Consider the following 12,157-nt stretch of genomic DNA (forward strand, 5'->3'; position numbering starts at 1 on the left):
AATCTGGCCTTGCTATGCGCACCAAAACAAAAATTTCTCAAAAAATGCCCAACGAATATGAAGAAAAGATTTTGTCTTTTCACAAATTCGTCATTGATGCCAGAAAGAAGAATCAATTTGAACTAAGCCAGATTGGAAATATGGATGAAGTCCCGCTTACTTTTGATGTACCATCCAATAGAACAGTAGACCACAAAGGAGCAAAAACTATAACCGTTAAAACCTCAGGGCATGAGAAAACCCATTACACTCTTGTGTTGTCCTGCTGTGCAGATGGTACTAAATTGCCACCAATGCTCATCTTCAAAAGGAAAACTTTTCCAAAAGAAGCAATTCCTCGCGGAGTCGTGGTGCATGTCCATGACAAAGGATGGATGGACGAAAAGGGAATGAGGCTCTGGATTGAAAAAGTATGGTCCAAACGTCCTGGTGGGCTTTTAAAAAAACCATCCTTGTTAGTGCTTGACCAGTTCAGAGCACATATCACCGACACTACAAAAAAGAACTTTAAAGAAGTCAAAACTCATTTAGCTGTAATTCCCGGTGGTCTTACCAGCCAGCTGCAACCTCTGGACGTGTCCATCAACAAACCATTTAAAGTGTTTATGAGGGAAGAGTGGAACAAATGGATGGCTGCTGGTAATCATGATCTTACACCTACTGGAAGAATGAAAAGGCCCACTATTACCCAAGTTTGTGAGTGGGTGAAAACCTCATGGGACTCAGTTAAGGATGAGATCATTGTACATTCCTTCAAAAAATGTGGCATCAGCAATGCCTTAGATAGGACTGAAGATGATATGTTATATGAAAATACCGGTACCAGCACCAGTAGTGACGAAAGTCCTGTTAGTGATTGTGAGGATCTGAGCTTTCTAGATTCTGACTCTAGCGATGAGGAGTTCTTGGGGTTCTCATAAAACAAGCAGAACCTAAAAGAGCGTAACTGTCCAACTTTATTCTATTTTATTACTGAAGTCTCTCGTTATTGTGTTTTACAGTAATTTTGTCTTTTGCTGACTGTATTTGTTAATAATGGTTCTAAATGCTGCTGTTCACTTTACAGGGTTGATTACATGTGTTTATGACTGTGATGTTGGGTTTTAATGCACATAAAATGTTTTAAGACATCAGAATCTTTTTTTTCTTCATTTCCCTTCTCTAAAAACTGGTGCGTCTTATGGTCCGGTGCGTCTTATGGTCCAAAAAATACGGTACTTTGCTAATGTATGTTTCTGCTAATTTTGGATTTTCAAAACAATCTTAATTTCTTTAAAAGAAAACACTTTTGCATATTGACTGAAATATATCATTTAAAATACTGTTGTTAAGCACAGTATCAATTTAATCTATTTGCATTTTTATTTGGATTTTTAACCACAGTTAAGAGGTTAAACGCAGAATTTAGCTAAAGTGGCCAGAGTGTTTGTAGCACTAACAGTAAATAATTGTACCTTTAAATGAACAGATTTCTCTTTAGTAACAATATGGAATGTAAAATCTTACTAATTTCTGGAAGTTGTAGCAGTGCTACTTAAGAACTGCATCTCCCAGCAGTCCCTGCTGGGGCTGCTGGGGTCAAAGGTTGCCACAGGCAGATAAAAGGAGGGCAGAGGGCAAAGGGAAAAAAGTTTTGTTTTTGGTTTATATTGTTGCGGTTATTTGTCGTCTCTCCCGCTGTTATTTGAACTGTGATCATTTTTGTCTTGGACTGTATTCGTTTTGTTAGAGTCTGGATTGTCTGTCTACTTGTTCACTGAGAGCTGTATTGGATTATTGGATTTTTCGGAACAGTGGAGCACTCCCGAATCAACCATCAACCTCATCAGTAAATACCGGTAGGACTGTATTTTCCCTTCTCCATTGCAACTTACAGATTCGCTGGACATAACTTGGTCACTATTCATCTTTCAACCTGTTTCTTATATATGGACTTGGCTGTGTGGTGTTTGTGTTTATTTTGTGTATGTGTAATATCGCCGAAGGGGTCAGGGGTGGTATTACTGTTTTCATTTCTCAATTCATGTCATTATATTTATAATTGTTTGTCATTCCCAGTGTGTTTATTTGTCTCTGTGGTGAGAGTGTGTGGGTCGATCCAAGGCTGGGGACGTTCCTGGGATCTCTGCTTTTAAAATAAATAAATCACCGTCTTCGTTGGCGGTGTGAATCTTAGCGGCTCCTGACCGCTACAGATTTTGGCGAGCCGGGTAGGAGCCAGGTTAATTACGTTCCCTTCTGACCGACTTTACATACACTTCCGACAGAAGCATGTCTGTTGTAAGCGCAGTGCAGGGCGAGGAGCTTGAGCTGAGTGGACCGCTGGTGGACGTGCGTCCGCAGCCTAGGCTACGTCACGTTACGGTCAGAGCCCCGGAGGAAGAATTGAGCCTGCTGGATTCCCTGTGTGTCTCCAGTCCGGAGCAGCCTGAGACGGATGAGGGACGGCTTCTGCATGACCTGACGTTGCGCCTTGAACAGCTAGAGACGTGGGTGGATCACATCGCCGGCAGTTTTCTCAACCGAGATGAAACCATCCATGATCTCATCGATGCCACGGCCGCCCGAGTTTCCGGTGAGGCGGTTGTGAGGGTGCAGCGTCTGGAGCAGTCCTTCGCGAAGTGTGTGCAGCGCCTGGAAGCCAATATGAGGGAGGAGATCAGGAGGCAGGTGCAGGATAGCTGGCGTGCCGTCACGCAGCCACTGGGGCAGTCGACTCCTTTAGCGGGAGTGGGGATCAACTGGGGACAGTCGTCCTTGTCCGTTGCGATGCCGCGGATGGAGTTCCCTAAGCTGGCCCCTCAGTGTGCACCCACGGGCATTGTCGACTTTGTGGAGGAGGTCGACTTGTTCGTGGAATTGCATCCTCTGAGTGGAGCCGAGCTGCGGGGATTCCTGAACACGGCACTCAGCGGGCCGGCGCGCTCTTGGTGGTTTGCTGAGCGGCACAAATGTAACACCTGGGCGGAGTTTCGCGCTGCCTTCCTGAAAGCATTCCTCTCAGATGAATACCAGGTGCTGTTGGAAGAAAAGCTCCGGACCTTTGTACAGAAGCCATCGCAGAGTCTCAGGGACTTTGTCTTTGAGTTCCGTGCGTTGTGCCTTAAGTGGCGATCTGACATGCGTGAGGAAGAGATATTGCGACGTGTCCTTGACGCTTGTGACCCTCGGGTGGCGGCTACTCTGAGGGGGGTCGTGAAGTCGGTAGATGAGTTGGTGAAGGTGGGGTCCCGAGTGGAAAAGGACTGGGCGGCTATCGGGATTAGTGGGTCTCGAAAGGGTCCCACGTCTCGGGATGTCCCCTGTCCCAAACCACGAGGGAAAGCCTCAGTGGATCCCCGTGCCGATCTCACCCTGGTGCAAGCCACCTTGCCCCTCTTAGTGCTGCCCGTACAAGTGCGAGGTGTCACTGGAGAGGCGGTCGTAGATACAGGGAGCACTTATACCCTTATGAAATACAGCTTGTGGGAAAAGCTTAAAGTGCCTCATGAGCAATTAAGGGGAAGTGCAAAAGTAAAATTCTTTCTTGCGGATGGAAGGGCGCACGGGGCCAGGGGCAGGGTTCCTATGAGGCTCTGCTTACATGAGACACACTGGGAGACAGAGGTTTACATCCTGGAAGATGACCACCTGTCAATGCCCTTATTACTGGGAATGGACTCTCTTGTGTCGGTAGGTCTGACTATCCATCTGTCGCGGCTGGAGTATGAGTTGCCGGGGGGTGAAGTCCATCGGTTTGGGACGAAGGCTCAAAGCAATCTGGTTTGGCCTAACTTGTGTTATTATCTCGCGCAGTTGGTGGATGAGCCCAGCCCAGTAGAGAAGGCTATTCTTGAACAGCCGGAGCTCGTTCAGCCACTGCTTAGGAGGTGGCACTCGGTGTGGACGGACAAATTGGGTCGGACTGAGGTGGTGTGTCATCACATTCACACAGTCGACCCTGTCCCTGTTCGGCACAGAACCTACAGAGTGTCGCCTCTGAAAAGAGGAATAATCAAGGAATGGGTTGGCCAGATGTTGGCAGAGGGGGTCATCGAGCCTTCCACCTCGCCATGGGCTAGCCCCACGGTACTCGTTCAGAAGGCCAACGGGACCTACCAATTCTGTGTGGACTATCGGGAGCTGAACAAGAAGACCTTGGATGACGCTTACCCCATGCCACTCATTCATGACATCTTGGAGTCTTTGCATGGGGCAGCAGTGTTCAGCTCCCTTGATTTGAAGTCAGGGTATTGGCAGGTGAGGATGGGGAAGAGTAGCATGGAAAAGACAGCCGTCATCACCACGGAGGGGTTGTTCCGGTTTCGGGTGATGCACTTTGGACTGAAAAACGCTGGGGCGTCATTCCAACGGCTAATGGAGCAGGTACTCCGGGGACTCATTGGGAAGACCTGTTTTGTTTATATTGATGACATCATTGTATTCTCCCCATCTGTCCAACAACATCTTAAGGATCTCGACCACATCTTCCAGAAACTGCATAAGGCTCATCTCACCCTCAACATCAAGAAGTGTAGATTTCAGCAAGACCATCTGAACTTCCTCGGCCATGTGGTGTCAGCAGACGGGGTCCGAGTGGACCCGAAGAAAATTAAGTCCATCTTGGACTACCCAGCGCCCCAGGAGGTAAAAAGTCTCCAGCGCTTCCTGGGGATGGCTGGGTGGTTCCACAAATTTGTGCATGGGTTTGCCGACATCGCTGCCCCTTTGTTCCAGTTGCTGAGGAAGGGATCCCCCTGGGAGTGGTCACCAACGTGCCAGGACTCTTTTGAAAGACTCAAACAGGCCCTGATATCGCCACCAGTCCTGGCACAGCCTGATCCATCATTAACCTTTCAGGTCCACACTGACGCAAGTGACCTCGGGCTCGGCGCCGTTCTATGCCAAACTAGCCAAGGAGAGGAAAGAGTGGTGGCCTATGCTTCTCGGTCACTAAAGGGTGGCGAGTATAATTATTCCACCACCGAGAAGGAATGCCTCGCTGTCGTGTGGGCCGTGGAAAAGTGGCGGCACTTCCTGGAGGGAACATCGTTTGAAGTCTACACTGACCATAGGGCTCTGACCTGGGCATTCAATTGCCCGAAGACCACGTCTAGGCTAACAAGGTTGGTATTGCGCCTCCAACAGTTCACGTTCAGGGTGTGCTATCGGAAGGGTTGTGCTAACGTTGTGCCCGATGCCTTATCACGGGTTCACGAGCCTGCGCCAGTGATATGTGCGGTATCGGTCTCTAACCCTTGGCCTGATCTTCCCCTGAACATGCAGGAAATCGTTCAATCTCAAGCAGCCAGTCCTGTATGTCAGGGGTTGAGAGAGGGCTCGGGGGGGAGGCCTGACCGCATACATTATAGGGAACTTCAAGGGGCACTCTATCGCTGCGTTCCAACAAAAGATCGGGGTTACCATTATCAGTTGGTAGTGCCCGAGACATATGTGCCCAAGTTCCTACAGTATTATCATGATAGCCCGATCGGTGGTCACCTTGGACGTACTAAAACACTGTTTAAAATCTTGGAGGTGGCATGGTGGCCGACTGTACGCAAAGACGTCTGGTCCCATGTCCAGACTTGTACCACCTGTCAGCAATACAAAACCCCACCTGGTCTCCCCTCGGGACAGCTTCAGCCAGTAACCGTCACTACCCCGGGGGAAAGCCTAGGCGTGGACCTAATGGAACCATTTCCTGCTAGCAAGGACCGGAAGACCTACCTGATGGTGGTTGTGGACTATTTTACTCGCTGGGTGGAGCTATTCCCTTTGGCTAATGCCACCGCCAAGAAGATATGCTCCACCCTGAAGGATGAGATATTTACCCGATGGGGGGTGCCGAAGAACATCATCACAGATCGGGGCCCGCAATTTACCGGCTCAGAGGCCGAAGAGTTGTGGAAACAATGGGGGGTGGTTCACCTGAAAACTACAGCATACCATCCCCAATCAAATCGCACTGAGCGGGTGAATCGGACCCTGAAGACCATGATAGCATCCTTCGTCGGAGACCACCATCAGGATTGGACAAAGTGGCTGCCTGAGCTGCGGTTCGCATTGAACACGGTGGTGCACGAGGTTACAGGTGAAACCCCTGCATTGTTAGCTTTAGGCAGACAGATAAACGGTCCTCTGGAAAGGATTATTGAACTCAACCCACCTAAACCAGACACATCACTACACAATCACCTGCAAAGTATCCAACACATCACACAACAGGTAAAGGAGAGGATGGTGAGGTCCCAGTCCAGACAATCTCAATCGTACAACCAGAGACATAAGCTTGTGCAATTCTCGGTTGGGGAGAAAGTCTGGATCAGGACTCATCCCCTTTCCAAAGCCTCTGAGAAATTTACTGCTAAACTGGCTCCTAAGTGGTTCGGCCCGGCTACGGTTGTCCAAAAGAAGGGACCTGTGACCTACGCAATAGAGTGGGGATTGCCAGGGACTAAAAAAATAGACACGGTAAACATCTCCAATCTCAAGCCTTGGTTCGGCCGTACACCACGGCCTGGGGGTGGGGATTGTAGCAGTGCTACTTAAGAACTGCATCTCCCAGCAGTCCCTCCTGGGGCTGCTGGGGTCAAAGGTTGCCACAGGCAGATAAAAGGAGGGCAGAGGGCAAAGGGAAAAAAGTTTTGTTTTTGGTTTGTATTGTTGCGGTTATTTGTCGTCTCTCCTGCTGTTATTTGAACTGTGATCATTTTTGTCTTGGACTGTATTCGTTTTGTTGGGGTCTGGATTGTCTGTCTACTTGTTCACTGAGAGCTGTATTGGATTATTGGATTTTTCGGAACAGTGGAGCGCTCCCGAATCAACCATCAACCATCAACCTCATCAGTAAATACCGGTAGGACTGTATTTTCCCTTCTCCATTGCAACTTACAGATTCGCTGGACATAACTTGGTCACTATTCATCTTTCAACCTGTTTCTTATATATGGACTTGGCTGTGTGGTGTTTGTGTTTATTTTGTGTATGTGTAATATCGCCGAAGGGGTCAGGGGTGGTATTACTGTTTTCATTTCTCAATTCATGTCATTATATTTATAATTGTTTGTCATTCCCAGTGTGTTTATTTGTCTCTGTGGTGAGAGTGTGTGGGTCGATCCAAGGCTGGGAACGTTCCTGGGATCTCTGCTTTTAAAATAAATAAATCACCGTCTTCGTTGGCGGTGTGAATCTTAGCGGCTCCTGACCGCTACAAAGTAAAATTGATTAATTTTAATTTGTCAATCAAACAATATACAGTACCATCATACAACACAGCACAATATATAGGGGTAGAATTTTTAGCTTCTTTGTTACCATTTGGTTTTATGAACTTATATAACTAATTACTATTTCTGTTTTTATTATTTTTATGAAAACATTTTTGCTTAATCTGTTCACATGTCTGCGGTGGGTTGGCACCCTGCCCAGGATTGGTTCCTGCCTTGTGCCCTGTGTTGGCTGGGGTTGGCTCCAGCAGACCCCCGTGACCCTGTGTTTGGATTCAGCAGGTTGGAAAATGGATGGATGGATGTTCACATGTATATATTTTGAAGGTGTACGTTAAAGCAATAAAGAGGCTGAAAAGGAGGAAGCGTCTAAAATTTGGGGGGCATCAAAGATTTGTTGTGATCGATGAATCGAAATTCTGTCATAAAAGAAAGGTATTATACCACGGTTTTGCTATATTTATGCATGTTTTAAGTAATTAACTTTATTTACAATATAATATAGTATGAAGGCTTTCCATTGAAAATCTGGGACCACCTAAAAGAGCTCCAGTGAAATCACAATTAACAAAAAAAATGTTTTACTACATTTTGCATAGTTTTTCTTCATCGCACAGCACCACTTGAAGGTGTTTTACATGTACAGTATAAAACAAATGCTTTGTCATCAACAACTGGACCTCTGGCAAACATGTGACATAAATAGTGTTGCTCTGTACATCCGTGGCAAGAATTGAACTGGAAACTTAACTTTTATAGTCTAATGCCTTAGCCATTAGACTGCACTAAGGGGATTTAAATGAGATAAAGGAAGGCTTTCCATTAACAGCAGGTTGAGCAAAAAACATGTATCATTACTACTTAAAAGACTGGAAGTAATTATATCGTGGTCACTGATCCTACTGGTATTGTCACTTCAATGGCTTCACAGAGATTGTTGAAAAATGCAAAATCCAGAAGGGCGTTCTTCTTGACCTGTTTTGCTAAAACAAACATTTGTCATGTTCTTGTATTTGTATTGCACTATTTATTGTTGGATTTTTTTGGGCTATTATTATACCCATCCCTAAAATAATATTGCCAATCTTGCATCATCCAATTCAGGTTCACAAGGTTGCACAGCCATTCCAAGCATCATTGGTTGCAAGGCAGGAAACAGACCAGGATGGGGAGCCAATCCCATTGCAAGGCACACTGACAAACACACCAGCACTCACTCTCTCACATATGGGCCTACATGTGCTTGGGATGTCGGAGGCAGAAGTGATAGGGAGACATGGGTCGAATGTACAAATTTCACACACATATCTCCTGACAGAATTCAATCTCAGGACACTGGATCAATGAGGCAATAGCAGAAAAGTGTCATCACCTTTTAAAATAGATTTTAAAAAATTATCACTAACTTATGCAGTTATCACTGTAATTCTCCATTAAAATTGCCCATACCATAGAACACCTGTTACATAATTGTAGTTACATTCCCTGATAATTGTATTACATTTTTAAGCATAGATACAATGTAACTACATTAGTGCACTTGTTTTTGGGTCAGTGATAAATTGTTACATTGTAATTATATAATTTGTGGAATAACAATTACAACTGAGTACTTGACAATAGCGTTATATTGTATTACACCATAAGTTCGGGGTAATAACACATAATTAGACTGCATACAATTAATTGCATAGTAATTACAGAATAATTATGGACATGTAATGTAAAGTGTTACCAAATTTTGCTGCTCTATATTCTCATTAACATAAGAATTGAGAAAGAATCAGTTTATAACAGAGGAGAGGAAAAAAAACTTACATTAGCAACAGTGCTGGAGAAAATAAACCTCAGAACAGTCCATGGGCAATTATAACTGGCAAAGTCTCAGTGTGCTAACCTTGGCCCTTAAGAACATCCATAATCCACTACTGGAATAGGTTTCCATGCAGTCTTCTCTGCTCGAGACTAAACAGGTTTAATTACCATACAATAGCATGCAACTTATTTCTTGTATAGCAATCTTCACTGAGTGCACACACAAAGCACTGTAAATGATTCTCAGTTAAAATACAAGTACAGATTATACTTCTTCCTCTTCATCTTTTCCCACTTCTGTATGGAGTTGATGTGCTTGATCAAGCTTCCCAAACAACTTGGTCCTGCATCTCCTCGCCAGTCAAGCCCTTTTCCTTCAAATCTTCCTTTACTTTATCCATCAACAACCGCTTTAGCCACCCTTGTTTTCTATAGATTATACTAATAACTAAACTAAACTATTAATGCGGCGGCACGGTGGCACAGTGGTAGCGCTGCTGCCTCGCAGTGAGGAGACCTGGGTTCGCTTCTCGGGTCCTCCCTGCATGGAGTTTGCATGTTCTGCCTGTGTCTGCGTGGGTTTCCTCCCACAGTCCAAAGACATGCAGGTTAGGTGCATTGGCGATCCTAAATTGTCCTTGGTGTGTGTGTGTGTGTGTGTGTGTGTGTGTGCCCTGTGGTGGGCTGGCGCCCTCCCCAGGATTTGTTCTAGCCTTGCGCCCTGTGCTGGCTGGGATTGGCTCCATCAGACCCCCGCGACCCTGTGTTAGGATATAGCGGGTTGGAAAATGACTGACTGACTAACTAAGCTATTAATGCAGAGTTATTAAAATGCACAAAGATGAAGGTAGAAACTTATTAAACGTAAATTGATACAAACAATATTCGTCCATTAATTAACTGATGAACTATGGTGGAGGTTAAAACTGAAAGAGACAATGTCAGAAATAAAGTTACAGTCCTGAAGACCTTGGTGTTCTGTAGTGCAGTCTGTGCTGGACATTAATTCTCTGAGTCTGACAGAGTAGGACATTTCCTTAAGCCCTGGGATGCAATTGGTGGCGCTCTTCTGCACGACTTCAAGTGGTGCTATGGGTTTTTTTTTAGCGTGGTGACAAGAATTGTACACAACAGTCCACACCTAGTATCACTAGAACATTATGCAGTCTAAGTATAAATTCCCTCGATTCATATTCTTACCATATAACCTAACATTTTATTTGCCCTTTTAATGACTTCTGTGCACTGCTTAGATGATGAAAACATTATATTAATTTAAACCCCCTAAATCCTTTTCAGAGTTTGCTTCCTGTAGGACAGTTTCTCCCATTTTTGCATTTATAAATGATGTTCCTTTTGCCCACGTGTATCACTTTCGAAGTGTTCACTCAGTTCTGACGCTTCTCCAAGTCTATCTTAAATGTTTTTGTTGTCTTCTCAGTGTGTGCCATTACTCCAATTTTAGTATCATCTTTGAAATTCACAAGTTTCCTAACTACAGCAGAATTAATGTCATTAATTTAAATCAGAAAAAGTAACGATCCAAGGACAGATCCCTCAGTGACTCCACAGTGACCTAACTTTGTTCTCTTAACCTGTACTCTTTGTCTCTTGCTTGTTAACCAACTTGAGATCGGGTTTTATAGGTTAATTCTAATGCCAACATCTTCTAGGTTTAAAATTAATCTTTGGTGTGTCAAAGGCTCAATTTTGGTTACTCTTGTTATAAATCTTAGCCTGCTTTTCAATGATCATGTGCAATCGATGCTATAATATTCTTGCTGTATTTTCCATGTCCTTTTTTCATTTTTTTGTTCCTTCACTGTACTCTGTGCCACTTTCCAATAGGTTATGATATCAGCAGATTACGATACACCTTTGGGGACCTGATAATGCAGGGCAATGTCTTCTAGATAATACAATTAAAAATATTGAACTGACCTCACTAAATAATTGTAAACTTTCACCTACTTTATCCAAACTGATTTTTCTTAGGCAGTCTATTGCTTATCTTTCTCTATGCTTTTTTTCTGAAGGAAACAGCTCACTTTCAGTGGATTCTTTAACATCCTTACAGTTTACCTGAGCAGACTATTATTATAATATGCAGGCTTTCCCCCTTTACAAAGATAATCTATTCCTGGAAACCTCTTCGCAAAGAGAATTTTTTGTAAAGCAAACATCTAATTACCATTGATTTACTATAAGTGGAAAATATTCTTAAGTGTTCCCTGACTTCAAAAATGTTCAAATAAAATCAAAATACATGGAAAAGTATGTAATTAGCTTAATAATAACATTAGTCATTACAAGAAAACGTAAAACTCTTTCCCTTGCATTAAATTCCGTTTAATAACGTTATTTACTATGCATTGCTTTATCAATACAAGTTTCAAATGAATTTCTTTTCAAACTATTTTATGATATTTCTTGGAGCCGTGATTCTCAGGACAATGGGAGAAGACATGTGAGCATCATGTGTGACAAGTACACATCACTTCACCCTGGTGGATCCAGCAACACCTTGTTTAGTAGGCTGCTACAAGGACACTGTCTGAATACAGGAGTAGCTTTGAGAAGGACTAAGACTGTTGTTTTGTGTCACTAACATCTATCCCACCCAAAATAACCAGCTACAGTCTATTCTGCATGCAGCAGCACAGTGTACTGGAAATGAATGCCAAGATGATTGAGTGTTAGCGCTAGAAAAGCTAATTGACTCTGACACGAAAATTCAGATTCATTGTAGTTTGTAAAACGATAAAAGGAAATAAAAGACTTTCCTCATATATGCACATTGTTAGAAGGCATTTGTTCATAAAATGGGGAAAGCCTGTAATTACCACAGTATAACAGATAGCATTTTGTAATTACCTGACCCACTACAGACTGACTAAAATTATCTGGCTATTCTTCAGTCGTGAGGATATTATGACAAATTCTTGCCAATACCTGTGGAGCCTTTAAAAAATGTTATGGTATTGTTTGGGTCCCTTCTGACTTTTTCTTTATTTGTTCTTTAATTTTTTTTAATATTTATTCTCACAGCAAATCAAGGCCTTCAGTTCCTTTGCCAGCATCTACCAGGCCAGCATCCATAGCCAGCATCTACCAGGTTGTCAGATCTGTAGAAC

The sequence above is a fragment of the Erpetoichthys calabaricus genome, chromosome 15 (assembly GCF_900747795.2).
Source record: "Erpetoichthys calabaricus chromosome 15, fErpCal1.3, whole genome shotgun sequence".
Taxonomy (NCBI): Eukaryota; Metazoa; Chordata; class Cladistia; order Polypteriformes; family Polypteridae; genus Erpetoichthys; species Erpetoichthys calabaricus.